This window comes from Lepidochelys kempii, chromosome 3, assembly GCF_965140265.1.
Source record: "Lepidochelys kempii isolate rLepKem1 chromosome 3, rLepKem1.hap2, whole genome shotgun sequence".
In the NCBI taxonomy this organism is placed as follows: domain Eukaryota; kingdom Metazoa; phylum Chordata; order Testudines; family Cheloniidae; genus Lepidochelys; species Lepidochelys kempii.
Window position 1 is genome coordinate 172521822 of NC_133258.1, and position 16190 is coordinate 172538011.

The window sequence follows — 16190 nt, forward strand, 5'->3', positions numbered from 1 at the left end:
TGGGGCCCATTCAATTCATCACAGTGTCTTACCGTATATCCCCATGTATTATGAGATTGTACACAAAGTGAAGATAAATTATGTCAGTGTCCTCCCTTCATATTTATCCTTTTGTAATAACATATGTATATTGTAATAATTTTTAAATCATTTTATAATTATACAAATAGTTTTTCAAACAAAATTCAAATAGAAATACTCTGCATTATTTCAATTGTTTTTACTGGTAAAACATTACTGTAAAAATCACTTATTTCACATGGCAAAATACTCAATCTAAATGGTTCAGTGATAAGTGCTTTAAAATGCAAATAAATAGATCATAATATTCTACAGTAAATTGCTGTTCACATTATTTTATATTGATACAAAGCATGGTCTGGAGTACAGCCTCTTATAAGCAGATGGAGCACAATTTTCTTAACAGTGGAACAGGCAGTCTGAAACCAGTCAAATTTCTTCATTGTGATCAAGAGCTACATACTCAGATAATACAGTGCTGGTACCTTACAAGCACTTAAGAAAGCTACAGGTAACCAGAAGACAGCTTGCTCGGCCATGGACTGGTCTGCTTATTTAATGAGAAAAAAACCCCTAAAAGTCAAGTTTTATGTCATGAGAGTCAAAATCATTTCCCCAGTGATCGCACACAATTCCAACCCCTGAGTTTATATTTGGCAAATTCTACTTTTTTTGCTGAATAATGTTAACAGCACTGCCACCCTCATTTCTGAGGTGCTCTAAACTTCAGAATCAGGAGGATGTGTTTAAGTTATTCTTAGGGAAAATAGAGAGAGACTGAGAAAAATCCATATAATGTAGAAAAAATGTAAAAGAATATTGGAGTGAAGGATGAAGAAAAAACAAATAAACCAAAAATCAAGGAAAAACATAGGCACCACCACACTGGATCACCACCCACAGTCCATCCGTCCAGTATCCTGTCCCCAACAATGGCCAGCAATGGATGTTTCACAGGAAGATGCTAAGACTCCTAGTAGACAGATGTGGGATAATCTGCCCCATCTCTCTCCAGTTAAGGTCTCATCATAATTCCTAATTATTAAATATTGGTTTAACCCCAGAAGCATGAGGTTTTATAGTCCCTCCAAAACATTTTTTAGCATTAAGTATTATAACTCTGAACATTTTTGTTATCCATATAAATGTTTAGTATTTCCTAGAATCTTGCTACATTCCTGGCCTCAATTAGTGGCAATGAGTTCCACAATCCAATTACAGGTTGTATATGAAAAAGTATTTCGTTTCATTAGCTTTGCATTAACCACCTTTTAATTTCATTGAATATTCTCTTGCTCTTGTGTTATGAGACAGGGAGAAGAGAAGTTCTCAATCTACCTTCTCTATACTGTTCATTATTTTATATATTTTTATCATGTCCTCTTTTATTTATCTAAGGTAAACAATCCCAGTCTTTTCAATCTCTCTTCATAGGAATTCTTTCATGCCTTTAATCATTCTCAGTACCTTTCCCTGAACCCTCTCTACATCTGTAATATCCTTTTTGAGATGGGGTAATCAGTTCTGCACACAACATTCTCTGTGAGCATGAATCATTTATTTATATTAGTAAACTATTCTGAAAAGGTACAATTACATGAATACACAATATCCATTCTTATGTTCATTGTAACGTATCTGCATATCAATAGATGGATTTATGTGACATTTTGTTGCATCTTCTTACATTTAAAATCTACATAGGAATAACAGATGAGATATAAAACAAGTTCTGGCTACTTATGGATCCATGGAACATTTTCCATGAGTAGGGATTTCATGTCCATTACTCTTGCCAAATTGGAACTCAGGTAATTATATTCTGCCCTACTTAAAATTCACCCTGCATTTTCAGCCCAGAGATAGCAGCATCATTCTTGTATATAGTTGGTATATTAATATGTTAACTTTATAATATGATTTAGGATCCCTTAGGATGAAAGTTATAATAGAAATGCAGGTTATTATATAATTCGCTTCCAAAAGTTTTGAATACAACAAATTACATTTTGTGTTAGTTCTTTATGCACCAACTATACCATACAACTGTTTCACTAATAAAATTAATTTCAGTACTACAAATTATATTATGATCTTCTCCTCAATCTAGTATTTTGGCTAATGCTCAGACTTAAGAGGAGCAGAGGAGAAGCAATCCTCTTGTATTTTAAAAATATTTTTATTAGGCTTTTTTGGACAGGAAAACTGTCCTGCAAGATTCCAAAGTTATGCTATGGAAAGCTAATACAATAAATGCAACTATGTCAAAGTGACAAAAAATTAAATAGAGAAAATAGAGAATGTTCATTTCTCTAACATGTATTGTAAGAGATATCCCTTTTGTGATCTGCTCTTCAGCTCACATTTAGGCCTTGCTCCTATGAAGTAAACCATGTGGACAGACCTTGTGGAGTCAATGGATCTTCTTTTTGGACTTCTGGGTCTCAGCCTGTAGCATCACAGGGTACTCCCCATTTGGATCAATGAATTAAATGATTCCTTCAAATATTTGGAAAAGTGAAAGGTAGGGAATGTATTACAGGATACAAATGACTGAATGAAAGAACCAGGACTTGATAGCAACAGTAGGAAATTCCCAAAGGAAACTGAAAAGCATTAATGAAAGATTTCTAAATAGTGTATTTATTACCCTCTTGTGTCCTGATCCTGCAGAGACTTGCATGTATATTTAACTGTTAGTAGTTCCACTGATGTCTGTGCAGGACTGGCGGGAAAGGGGGAAAGCCAATTTGAATTCTTGAAGCAACAAAACAAGGTACATAATTATACAAATTTCTTTATACAAGGGTTTTCCTGTTAGAGGTCTGGAGTCCTCTGCCTTTACTCAGAGCATGATCCTTTGGCTAAAAAGTCATGTAATTACAGGAGGGAGCGAATAGAAACATCTGTAGTTAAGATTACCTAACACTGTCTGGCTGTACCTAGCATGCTCCATCTCAGGGCTGCATGGGTTGAGCAGGACCTCTAAGGCAGGATCCCAGTGCCCCAGTGAGGGCACCCTGGGCAGGCTGAGACAGGGATCGCTCCACCATGACAGGGGTCTCTCTGCCCCGACAGGCACTGAGACAGGGATCCCTGCGCCCCCATGGAGCATGGTGGGGCATTCTATTGACACAAGTGGGTCCCTAGGGGGGACCTGATGGGGGTGCCTCTGGTGGGCACCGACTCAGGAGTCCCTGCACACCAATGGGCACACCATTGGTGGGCATGGACAGGGGTCCCCATGCCCTGACGGGGCCAGCTCTGTGGGGTACCGACGCAGGGGTCCCCTCACCTCGACAGGGGTACCCCTGGCAGGCACCGACACAGAGATCCCCATGCCCCAACGTGAGCACCAACACAGGGACCCCGATGCATCAATGGGGGTGCCCCGGTGGACACCAACACCGAGATCCCCATACCCCAATGGGCACCAACACGGGAATCCCATGCCCCAACGGGCACCAACACAGGGGTTCCAATACCCCAACAGGCACCAACACAGAGATCCCCGTGCCCCCACGGGCACCGACACAGAGATCCCCGTGCCCCCACAGCACAGACACAGAGATCCCCGTGCCTCCACGGACACCGACACAGGGAGTCCCGTGCCCCCACGGGCACCGACACAGAGATCCCCGTGCCCCCACGGGCACCAACACAGAGATCCCCGTGCCCCCACGGGCACCAACACAGAGATCCCCGTACCCCCACAGCACAGACACGGAGATCCCCGTGCCCCCACGGACACCGACACAGGGAGTCCCGTGCCCCCACAGCACAGACACAGAGATCCCCGTGCCCTCACGGGCACCGACACAGAGATCCCGGTGCCCCCACGGGCAGAGACACAGGGATCCCCGTGCCCCCACGGGCAGAGACACAGAGATCCCCGTGCCCCCACGGGCAGAGACACAGAGATCCCCGTGCCCCCACGGGCAGAGACACAGAGATCCCCGTGCCCCCACAGCACAGACACAGAGATCCCGGTGCCCCCACGGGCAGAGACACAGAGATCCCCGTGCCCCCACGGGCACCGACACAGAGATCCCCGTGCCCCCACGGGCACAGACACAGAGATCCCCGTGCCCCCACGGGCACCGACACAGGGAGTCCCGTGCCCCCACGGGCACCGACACAGGGAGTCCCGTGCCCCCACGGGCACCGACACAGGGATCCCTGTGCCCCCACGGGCACCGACACAGGGAGTCCCATGCCCCCACGGGCACAGACACAGATATCCCCGTGCCCCCACGGGCACAGACACAGATATCCCCGTGCCCCCACGGGCACAGACACAGGGATCCCCGTGCCCCCACGGGCACAGACACAGAGATCCCCGTGCCTCCACGGGCACCGACACAGGGAGTCCCGTGCCCCCACGGGCACCGACACAGGGAGTCCCGTGCCCCCACGGGCACCGACACAGGGAGTCCCGTGCCCCCACGGGCACCGACACAGGGATCCCTGTGCCCCCACGGGCACCGACACAGGGAGTCCCATGCCCCCACGGGCACAGACACAGATATCCCCGTGCCCCCACGGGCACAGACACAGGGATCCCCGTGCCCCCAGAGCACCGACACAGGGATCCCCGTTCCCCCACGGGCACCGACACAGGGATCCCCGTGCCCCCACGGACACCGACACAGGGATCCCCGTGCCCCCACGGACACCGACACAGAGATCCCCGTGCCCCCAGAGCACAGACACAGAGATCCCCGTGCCCCCACAGCACAGACACAGAGATCCCCGTGCCCCCACGGGCACAGACACAGAGATCCCCGTGCCCCCACGGGCACCGACACAGAGATCCCCGTGCCTCCACGGGCACCGACACAGAGATCCCCGTGCCCCCACGGGCACCGACACAGGGAGTCCCGTGCCCCCACGGGCACCGACACAGGGATCCCTGTGCCCCCACGGGCACCGACACAGGGAGTCCCATGCCCCCACGGGCACAGACACAGATATCCCCGTGCCCCCACGGGCACCGACACAGGGATCCCCGTGCCCCCAGAGCACAGACACAGGGATCCCCGTGCCCCCACGGGCACCGACACAGGGATCCCCGTGCCCCCACGGGCACCGACACAGGGATCCCTGAGCCCCCATGGGCACCGACACAGGGAGTCCCATGCCCCCATGGGCACCGACACAGAGATCCCCGTGCCCCCACGGGCACAGACACAGGGATCCCCGTGCCCCCAGAGCACAGACACAGGGATCCCCGTGCCCCCACGGGCACAGACACAGAGACCCCCGTTCCCCCACGGGCAGAGACACAGGGATCCCCGTGCCCCCACGGGCACCGACACAGGGAGTCCCATGCCCCCACGGGCACAGACACAGATATCCCCGTGCCCCCACGGGCACAGACACAGGGATCCCCGTGCCCCCAGAGCACAGACACAGGGATCCCCGTGCCCCCAGAGCACAGACACAGGGATCCCCGTGCCCCCACAGCACAGACACAGAGATCCCGGTGCCCCCATGGGCACCGACACAGAGATCCCCGTGCCCCCACGGGCACAGACACAGGGATCCCCGTGCCCCCAGAGCACAGACACAGGGATCCCCGTTCCCCCACGGGCACAGACACAGAGATCCCCGTGCCCCCACGGGCACCGACACAGGGATCCCCGTGCCCCCACGGGCACAGACACAGGGATCCCCGTGCCCCCAGAGCACAGACACAGGGATCCCCGTGCCCCCATGGGCACAGACACAGAGATCACCGTGCCACCATGGGCACAGACACAGAGATCCCCGTGCCCCCATGGGCACAGACACAGAGACCCCCGTTCCCCCACGGGCAGAGACACAGGGATCCCCGTGCCCCCACGGGCACCGACACAGGGAGTCCCATGCCCCCACGGGCACAGACACAGATATCCCCGTGCCCCCACGGGCACAGACACAGGGATCCCCGTGCCCCCAGAGCACAGACACAGGGATCCCCGTGCCCCCACAGCACAGACACAGAGATCCCGGTGCCCCCATGGGCACCGACACAGAGATCCCCGTGCCCCCACGGGCAGAGACACAGGGATCCCCGTGCCCCCACGGGCACAGACACAGGGATCCCCGTGCCCCCAGAGCACAGACACAGGGATCCCCGTGCCCCCAGAGCACAGACACAGGGATCCCCGTGCCCCCAGAGCACAGACACAGAGATCCCCGTGCCCCCACGGGCACAGACACAGAGATCCCCGTGCCCCCATGGGCACCGACACAGAGATCCCCGTGCCCCCATGGGCACAGACACAGGGATCCCCGTGCCCCCACGGGCAGAGACACAGGGATCCCCGTGCCCCCAGAGCACAGACACAGGGAGTCCCGTGCCCCCATGGGCACAGACACAGGGAGTCCCGTGCCCCCACAGCACAGACACAGAGATCCCCGTGCCTCCACGGACACCGACACAGGGAGTCCCGTGCCCCCACGGGCACCGACACAGGGATCCCCGTGCCCCCACGGGCACCGACACAGGGATCCCTGTGCCCCCATGGGCACCGACACAGGGAGTCCCATGCCCCCATGGGCACCGACACAGAGATCCCCGTGCCCCCACGGGCACAGACACAGGGATCCCCGTGCCCCCAGAGCACAGACACAGGGATCCCCGTGTCCCCACGGGCACAGACACAGAGACCCCCGTTCCCCCACGGGCAGAGACACAGGGATCCCCGTGCCCCCACGGGCACCGACACAGGGAGTCCCATGCCCCCACGGGCACAGACACAGATATCCCCGTGCCCCCACGGGCACAGACACAGGGATCCCCGTGCCCCCAGAGCACAGACACAGGGATCCCCGTGCCCCCAGAGCACAGACACAGGGATCCCCGTGCCCCCACAGCACAGACACAGAGATCCCGGTGCCCCCATGGGCACCGACACAGAGATCCCCGTGCCCCCACGGGCACAGACACAGGGATCCCCGTGCCCCCAGAGCACAGACACAGGGATCCCCGTTCCCCCACGGGCACAGACACAGAGATCCCCGTGCCCCCACGGGCACCGACACAGGGATCCCCGTGCCCCCACGGGCACAGACACAGGGATCCCCGTGCCCCCAGAGCACAGACACAGGGATCCCCGTGCCCCCATGGGCACAGACACAGAGATCCCCGTGCCCCCATGGGCACAGACACAGAGACCCCCGTTCCCCCACGGGCAGAGACACAGGGATCCCCGTGCCCCCACGGGCACCGACACAGGGAGTCCCATGCCCCCACGGGCACAGACACAGATATCCCCGTGCCCCCACGGGCACAGACACAGGGATCCCCGTGCCCCCAGAGCACAGACACAGGGATCCCCGTGCCCCCACAGCACAGACACAGAGATCCCGGTGCCCCCATGGGCACCGACACAGAGATCCCCGTGCCCCCACGGGCAGAGACACAGGGATCCCCGTGCCCCCACGGGCACAGACACAGGGATCCCCGTGCCCCCAGAGCACAGACACAGGGATCCCCGTGCCCCCAGAGCACAGACACAGGGATCCCCGTGCCCCCAGAGCACAGACACAGAGATCCCCGTGCCCCCACGGGCACAGACACAGAGATCCCCGTGCCCCCATGGGCACCGACACAGAGATCCCCGTGCCCCCATGGGCACAGACACAGGGATCCCCGTGCCCCCACGGGCAGAGACACAGGGATCCCCGTGCCCCCAGAGCACAGACACAGGGAGTCCCGTGCCCCCATGGGCACAGACACAGGGAGTCCCGTGCCCCCACAGCACAGACACAGAGATCCCCGTGCCTCCACGGACACCGACACAGGGAGTCCCGTGCCCCCACGGGCACCGACACAGAGATCCCCGTGCCCCCACGGGCACCAACACAGAGATCCCCGTGCCCCCACGGGCACCGACACAGAGATCCCCGTGCCCCCACGGGCACCGACACAGAGATCCCCGTGCCCCCACGGGCACCAACACAGAGATCCCCGTGCCCCCATGGGCACCGACACAGAGATCCCCGTGCCCCCACGGGCACCAACACAGAGATCCCCGTGCCCCCATGGGCACCGACACAGAGATCCCCGTGCCCCCATGGGCACAGACACAGGGATCCCCGTGCCCCCACGGGCACAGACACAGGGATCCCCGTGCCCCCAGAGCACAGACACAGGGAGTCCCGTGCCCCCACAGCACAGACACAGAGATCCCGGTGCCCCCATGGGCACCGACACAGAGATCCCCGTGCCCCCATGGGCACAGACACAGGGATCCCCGTGCCCCCACGGGCAGAGACACAGGGATCCCCGTGCCCCCACGGGCACCGACACCGACACAGGGGGTCATGTGCCCCGCCCTAACCGGGCGCTCCTGGCGGGCCTGGAGACGGGGCCCCCTGGCGGCCTTGGCCAAAGGGAGCCGTCTCACGCCCTCGTAGCCCCGCGCTCTGGCTGGGAGGGAGCCGCAGGAACTGGGACCTTCCCCCCAGCAGTGCCCTGAAGCTGCCTCCCCTCCTCGCAGCCGCGGGGGGGGTCGGGTGGCCCCGCCCGCCGTCCTGTGGCCGGGCAGCCTCTGGCTCCTCAGTGGCCGGCGCGGCTGCCGCTCAGGCCCCTGGCTGCCCCCGCCGCGGGGATGGTGGGACGGGCGCGGGGGAAGCGGTTAGAGCCGCGGCGGCTTCGACCCTAACGGAGCCCGGAGCTGCGAGACAAGAGACGGGACCGGCCTCCTGCTCAGCAGCCAGCCGGAGCCCTGCCAGGTTTGCCGCGACTTCTTTCCCCCCCTTCCTCCCTCAGGGGCCGGGACCCCGGGGCTGCCGCCTCCTGCGGGCGGGACCGCCCCCCCCCCCCATGAGCCTGGCCGCTCCGCAGCAGAGCTCCCGCAGCCTGTGCCCTCAGCTCCCAGCGGGGCCTGTGCGGGGGAGCGGGGTGGCCCCCGCCGTGGAGCCCCGTCCGGCCTCAGGCAGTGGCAAAGGGGACATCGTAGGACATTAAATTGTGATGTCATAGAGTCAGGATCAGGACATCATAACGTGGCAAAGGTCATGATGTCATTGCCTTGTGATAATGAGGTCATCCACTGGGCTAACATACTGATGCACCAGAGCAGCTTTGTGTGTCTATACACGACCTGCCTAAAGTGGAGAAGTGACAACACGGAGACCTGCATGGTGATACAGTAGCTTCCTGCACACCTGTCAGTCACTAAAGCTTCTCTGTGCCATATGCCCTCTCCCAAGAAAACCCCCCTACACTTAACACGAAAGAAATGTGTGTATTGACACCCTCACCTTGCAAATCCCATTAGTGAGTGCAAAGCTTGTTCCTACTGTAATAAGGAGTTTTACCTTATACCAGTTTAAAGTATAAGTTAGTGAAAATAGTCTTGTTTTTAGCATTTACTTATTTGACAGTGCTTTGTGTACAATGGGTTATGGCTGTAAAATCAATTAGGTCCTGATCCTGCAATGAGCTCTTTGTGAGCAGACCTCTGCACTCTCACAGTTCTCCATTGCAGCCAGTGGAGCTCTTTAGGAGTTCACATATGTAGTGCTTATTGCAGGATTGGGGCAGAGTTGATTTCTTCTCTCGTGAAACTACCCATATAAAAATCTACAAGGGAACAGAAAAACCCTTTATAAATCAATTTTTGAAAGGATTTTTTAAAATTCAGGACCTCTCTCTATCGTAACTTGGAATTATATTAAAGGAGTCAATAAAAAAAACCACCACCAAAGTTAACAGTGTTCCTTCATAGCTCAGTACAGTGGTCGGTGACAAGCTCAAAAATGTCTTTCTTGGAGAACTCCCAGACAGGGGCCATCTCTCCAGTCATCCTCTCTATGCAACATCATTTTTACAGTTACAGCACTGAAAATCCTTCAAATTTGGGGTCCCTGAGATTAGGCACATATGGTCCACATATCACCAAACATTAATATCTCAAAGTGATTATATGTTTTGGAGCTGGGAGAAAATCCTCTACAAACTGTTTTGAAAACTGCACAATCCTGGTAAAACACAAAGGCCTATCCAACCAACTTTCTCCAGTCACCCACCCTGAGGCTTATATGAATTGTTAAACTAAAACAGTGTTGTATTAAAAAGACAAAACATCATAACATTGGTGATATAAAAATCAAAACAGTTTTCCTTTCATTATTTAAACAATCTCTATTCTTTCTGGCTCCTTGAAATGTGTGGAGAAAAAAAAAAAAAAAACTTACCAAAAACTTTTTTTAAAAAGGGTTTAAATCATCCCAGACTTGTCAAATTTGTCTCAAGTAATGTCTGATGCTATAATTATAATTTACACTTTTTGTGGGGGTTTGTTAGTTTACAAAAGATCTTAGATTAAAAAAAAGTAGGAGACAGTGAGGAGGGAAAGAACAGGAAACTTATGTAGGTTATAGTGCTGAATCAGAACACTTTGTTAAAGCCAAGAGATGAACTCATTTTTCCCCCCTCCCTTGAGGACTCAAACAAGAAACAGGAAGTCATTGATTCAAAGGAAGATCATTCACTCCACAATTGTAAGTTTATTTTGTGCCAATAAACATTTCCAGAACCCTTTATGCCTTTTGGATAATAGGAAATAATTTATTTTCACTCTTTACATCAGTGATATTTAGACAGTAACTGGATATTAATTAGCTTGTACACTGAGAAGTTCCACTTAGCTTGCACAAACACAACATTTCAGTATATGGGTATATGTTAATGACCAGTGTGTAACACCCAAATAGCCTTAACTCTACCTTGCAGTGGTACACTTGCAGAGAAGCAAAAACTCCATGACAACCGTAACTATATACATTTTCATCTTCCCAGTAACCACAAGCACTGTTAATCAACATTGTCTGAGCTGACTCCATCCTTTGTGGCCATACTTGGTCAAAAGGGGGGAAAATAAACAAACCCCACTGCTATAAAAATTCCTAACTGGACAAATAGCCCTAAGAAAGTCTTCAATCCCCATATTGTCCCCCCAGATTTGTGCACGGATGGAACTCTCCTTGTTTGGATCTGCTTCTTCCCACACAAAGTTTGCAGATTAGTTGTCTCTGTGGCACCATCTTCTTGCTTCTGCATAAGGGGTGAGAGTGGAGACTTGGGGAGCTAATGACAGTTATGGGCAGGTTGGGAAGGAATGAACATTGTGCCTTTTGCAGCTCTGCAGAGAATCCTGTGAAGAGCTAATACAGCATGAGGTTCAGTCCCTAGTAGCATGCCTGCTGAAGCTATGCTCCCCAGTATCAGAAAGGATAATGGGGGTTAGAGACAGTGCCTTCCAAAGGTTCATCAGGTAGGGTGAAGAATGAAGAAATTAGAAACCTGGAAGGTTTACAGTCTAAGACCCTAGTTCTGCAAACACTTATGTATATGCTTAGCTCTACTCATGTTGGTAGTCAGATTGAAGTCGATAGAACAGTTTGTGTGCTTAAAGTTAAGAAAATGCATAAATGTTTATAGGATTGAAGTCTAAGGCTCTGATTCAGTAAAGCATTCATATTAAAGTTAAGCACATGCTTAAGTCCCATTGACTTCAGTGGGGAATTAGGTACATGTGTAAGTGTTTTGCTGGGCAGGGATGGACTTTAGTACACGCCTAACCGCTTTCTTGTTTTGGGGCCTAAAAGAGACACTTGAAGGATTGGGTATGGGGATGTAACATGAAAGCAAATGAATATGGTGAAGAATTGACACAGCCTTTGACAATCACATCTGGTTATTGACTGTTTTTGTTTCTTCTTTTCTTCTAATTTTTTAAGTAAGGTACAGATCAGGGAAGGAATACGTAAGTTAGTAAGTGTGAAGGAGTGAGTAAGAGCAAGCTAGTGGGAAAAGGAAGAGGCACAATCAGTTTGTTACCTGCCTATCCACGATCAGCAAATGGTTTTGTAGGCATCACAGCAGAGATGAATCTTAAATAGGGATTGAAAGTAGAGGGCAGTGGTAGTACAGATTTTATGAAATAGGAAAAAGTATGAAGGTATGTGAGTATTAGCCAAAGTTGCCAATGTGAACGAGTTCAAAAAAAAATCCATAATTAACACACAGAACATTTAATTTCAACATCTACTTGAATTAACTGCCCAAAAACTTGGTTACCCCTTGGTAAAACTTGGTTATCGTTGCCCAGGGGTGCCATATGTTGTTCTTCCAGCATCTGAAGGGTGGCTAAACTTTATCCTCTGAAAGCCAAGCAAAGACAAGTTAAGGTAACAAATTTAAACCTCTGAAAACCAGAAGTTTAAGTTTAGCCACACTCCACATGCTGGAAGGGCATGTCTCAGCACTAGGCAACCTTGACTCTGCATTAATTATGGTTTTGGACAGTTAATTTCACTCACCCCCAATGTCCCACAGCTCAGCTCTCCCCCTTCACTGCTTCCGACTCATTCGCATAGATTACTGCGGTCACAGAAGGCACTGACATATGCATGTTAGTCCCTTCAATCCCCCTGCATCGTCTCCTTGTCCCCGCATCTCTCTGCCTCTCCAACACAGATGAGTCCTCCCTCTTTCAGTGTTGCCAAGTCTCACAAATTTATTGGAAATGATGCAATTTTGGCCTCTTCTGGAGCCAGTCTCACAGTGATAGGAGACGCTCCAGCATTCATGCAATTTTCAGATTATACAGGGGAAAACCCCCTTAAATTGGCTGCCTTGCCTACTTTTCTGCCTCCTGGAGAACAGCTAATGACAGCTGCTTCAGGAGGCAGGCAGAACTCTCTCTCTCCCCCCCCCCCCTTCTCCTCAAGGGCAGGTTTTGGATAGGGAAAGAAAGACATGGAGAAGGCAATACATTTTCACAAGAGAGATGGGGAAAGGAGGTAGCAGAAAGAACCCCTTATCTTAGGGCTCCTTCCCGCCACCTCTCTTGTGAAAAACAGGTTAAGTTCTTCTCTGCTCGTCCCTCTTCCTTTCTAATGCTGCAATCCCAGGAGAAAGGAGAACCTTCTTAGACCTGCCCTCCCACCAGGCATGGGAATGGGTGAAGAACCGCTACACCTCCATGAGGAGGAAAGGTGCTCTGGAGCACAGAGCAGATGTGAGACTGCAGGCAATGGGAGTGCAGAGTTGTACGAGTAGGGGGGTGGACTGGGTTGGATGTGAGAGCTGGGAGGGCACAAAATTAACTGATTTGGGGTTGAGGGTACAGAGTCAGTGTGGGGGCTGGGGCACAAAATTGATTGATGTAGGGGTGCAGTGGCCAAAACTTACTTCTTACTGTAGACTGGCAACACTAATTGTCAGACACATTGGGGGAGTTCAAAAGTCAGAAGACAGCTCAGAAACATTTAATCTTAAAAAAAAACCCACATAATATTTTGGGATGTGTGTGGCTCATTGTGACGGAGGTGCTCTACTCACCATTGAGCAGCACCCCCTTCAGGAAAATTAGTTTAGCATCCCTTTCCAACAGTCACACGGCCCATCATCCCACTCACTCACTCCTTCCCTCTCTTTCACCATTTCTGCTCTCGTCCTCTCAAGTAATCGCAGTGCAGCTACTTCACAACTCAGCCCTCCTGCCAGGTCACACCATGGTTTCCCCTTTGTGTGTGTGTGGGGGGGGGGGGGCGGGGTGGGGGGGGACACATCTCTGGACAAGTATCATTCAGCAATCCTCACGCCTGCTGCTCTGACCCTGTCATTCCTGCAGTGAGGGGCAGTGAACCAGCAGACTGCCTGAGTCACAACATCACTTGGCAGTGGTTGGTAGGGGAACCCAAGCCCACCCTCTACTCCAAGTTCCAGTCCAGGGCCCTTTACCAAGCAGCCAAGGTCTGCCGTTTCCGTCACATTACTGCTCTCAGCCCTGGACTAATTCCTATCTTGCTTTCACTCTTCCTACTCAAATTCTTCTCTCTCCTAGGGTCTACTAGCACAGGTGCCAACTGTGTGATTTGCCGGGGGGAGCTCCACCCCGTGCCCTGCCCCCACTCCACCCCTTCTCCCAAGGCCCCACCCCCACTCCGCTTCTTCCCGCCCCTGCTCCTCCCCACCTCTTCCCCAAGGGACAATTGATGCCTCCCCAATGGGGGTGTGGGGGGCACGATCTAAAGAGGAGGTCATGTATGTATCCTCCCCCGCACACCCAACATGGGGCCACCATGCTCTCCCCATCCCACGTTACTTGTGGGGGGGGCACTCTGTCATCCCTCTGGGCCTGACCCCCCAACCCCTGGCACGTTCTCCCGCTCTCCCTGGCAGGAGGGAGCCCAGGTCACTGTTCTGCAGCTACCTGAAAGAGCCTGGCTGGGGAGGTGGCTTCCACTCCCCGCCTGGCTCTGCTGCTGGGGACTGCAGCGGAGCGAGCCGGAAACATGCCAGGGGGCTCTGGGTTGCTTGCCCCTGATCCTGAGCACCCAAACGGGAAGCGAAGCCACCTCCCCAGCCAGGTGGTCTCAGGCAGCTGCCAGTCTGCCATGCTGCTCAGCAGCATCTCAGCAGCCAGAAGAGGCTAGTTCTGCCCCTTCTGCTTCTGGCCCCGCCGCTGCTTCTTCTCTCCAGCATCTGGAGCACTTGCCTCCGCAATGCGTCACCCAACATCTCCCTCTCCCCATTCCCCAGTGCCTCCTGCACACCACTGAACAGCTAATCTCCTAGTGCCTCCCACCTGCTGCAGAGGGGGAGGAGCAGATCTGCTGGTGGTGGGAAACAAGGGGAGGAGGGGCCCACCAGTGGGTGCTGAGCACCCACTATGTTCCCACCCCCCCATGAGTGCTCCAGCCTCAGCTTCAGCACCTGTCTACTAGATCTCAGGAATTCCTATCCTTCCTTACCTCAAGGCAGGGAGTTCCCTACACCCCGTCTGCATTTCCCCAACACCCGTCCCCCGTTTTGTCAACTAGTTACATGCAGTGTTCCCATTTAGCGATTGTTTGGAAATTTGAATTGAAATTGAAACATTAGTACACCACTTTAAAAGCATATAAAGTGTATGATAAAATACATATATCTGAAAAAGCATAATAGATTTGAAAAGTGTGAACATAGACTAGCTTCCTTATGCAGCTGTTTATGATGTCAGTGCAGTTCATTTTGGTGATGTTGGCCAACCTAATAATTTCAAATTATGATTTGTAATCAAAGTCTAAATGAACTCTCCCTGACACCTAGTAATGAGCTGGGGGTTGGGGTGGGAAAGGTTTCAGGACCAGATTGAATTTACATTCACACCTAATCTACCTAGGTATCCAGCAAACAGTGCTGTGTTGCCAAGTGATAGATTTTGGCTGGGGATGGGTTACAAATCACTTGAATGGGGGGGGCGGGAAGGAGGTAATGAAATATTGTTTTTCTTATTGTAGGAGTAAAGGGCAGTAGAACTGTGCTGATTGAGGGCATCAAGAGAGAGGGTGGGGACAGGTGTTTTGCTTGATGGTCTGCCTGAGTCACAAGTACTATTTGACCTGCCCCTCTCCACTGTTTAAAGACATAGCAGATTAGGCTCCATAGATAGTCTTGTTTTGTTAAGTGACCATTACAGCTGAAATCACTGATAATCAGGTCTAAGTGCTTAGACCTGCTGTGGGACAGTGTTTAGAGACAGCCCAGTCTGTACTAGAGTGAGGTTCCCCCACTGAGAGCTCATCTGAAATCACCGAGAGGTGTATGGAATCTCAAGAGACCAACTCGCAGAGGTCACAGCGGCAGCAGAAGGTGATGGCACAGGGCCATTGGCAACAGAGCAAATGGTGGCACAACAAACAGTAGCCAAAGCGAACAGTGAGCAGCTGGAGGAACGAGCGAGGTGCCTTCTTGCCCCCCACCTGGGAGGTGAACTCATGTGAAAGCACCTCTGAGTCTCCACTGACCAAGGACAACACCAGTGAGTATTAATGAGGCTGTTAAGAATGCTGGAGACACAACACAGTTCATGCGAACAAACATGGCTGTGGCATCATACTTTCTATTTAAGCAAGAGATACTACAAATCGGAGGCCAATGTTAAGTGCATTGTCACTTGTTCATCCTTAGGTTGAGCACTGGTTCCGAACGAGACCAGCAAACGCTCACTATCTTTCTGCAAGAAGCTCAGCTGACTGGCTAGACGCATGTGGTGCAACAGTGAAAGATTCAACAGTTGAAAAAGTGAAGAACTCTCACCACATTCAAAAAATTGGCATACAGGGCTGATGAATGCATTGATGCAAATGGGCATCAAGTATTGTCATTGTGTACGTTATCTAAA

At 52.4% G+C, this 16190-nt stretch overlaps 1 protein-coding gene across 6 annotated transcripts in view; it reads left to right on the forward strand.

Moving 5' to 3' along the window:
• Positions 1–8468: 8468 nt before the first annotated feature.
• PLEKHH2 (pleckstrin homology, MyTH4 and FERM domain containing H2) overlaps positions 8469–16190 on the forward strand; it is a 119369-nt gene continuing 111647 nt past the window's right edge. For 3 of the 6 annotated variants that reach the window (XM_073339076.1, XM_073339078.1, XM_073339080.1), the window contains exon 1: positions 8469–8745. The gene's annotated coding sequence lies outside the window, so the exon portion shown is untranslated. The remainder of the gene's footprint in view (positions 8746–16190) is intronic. The other 3 variants (XM_073339074.1, XM_073339077.1, XM_073339075.1) reach the window with 1 other exon arrangement.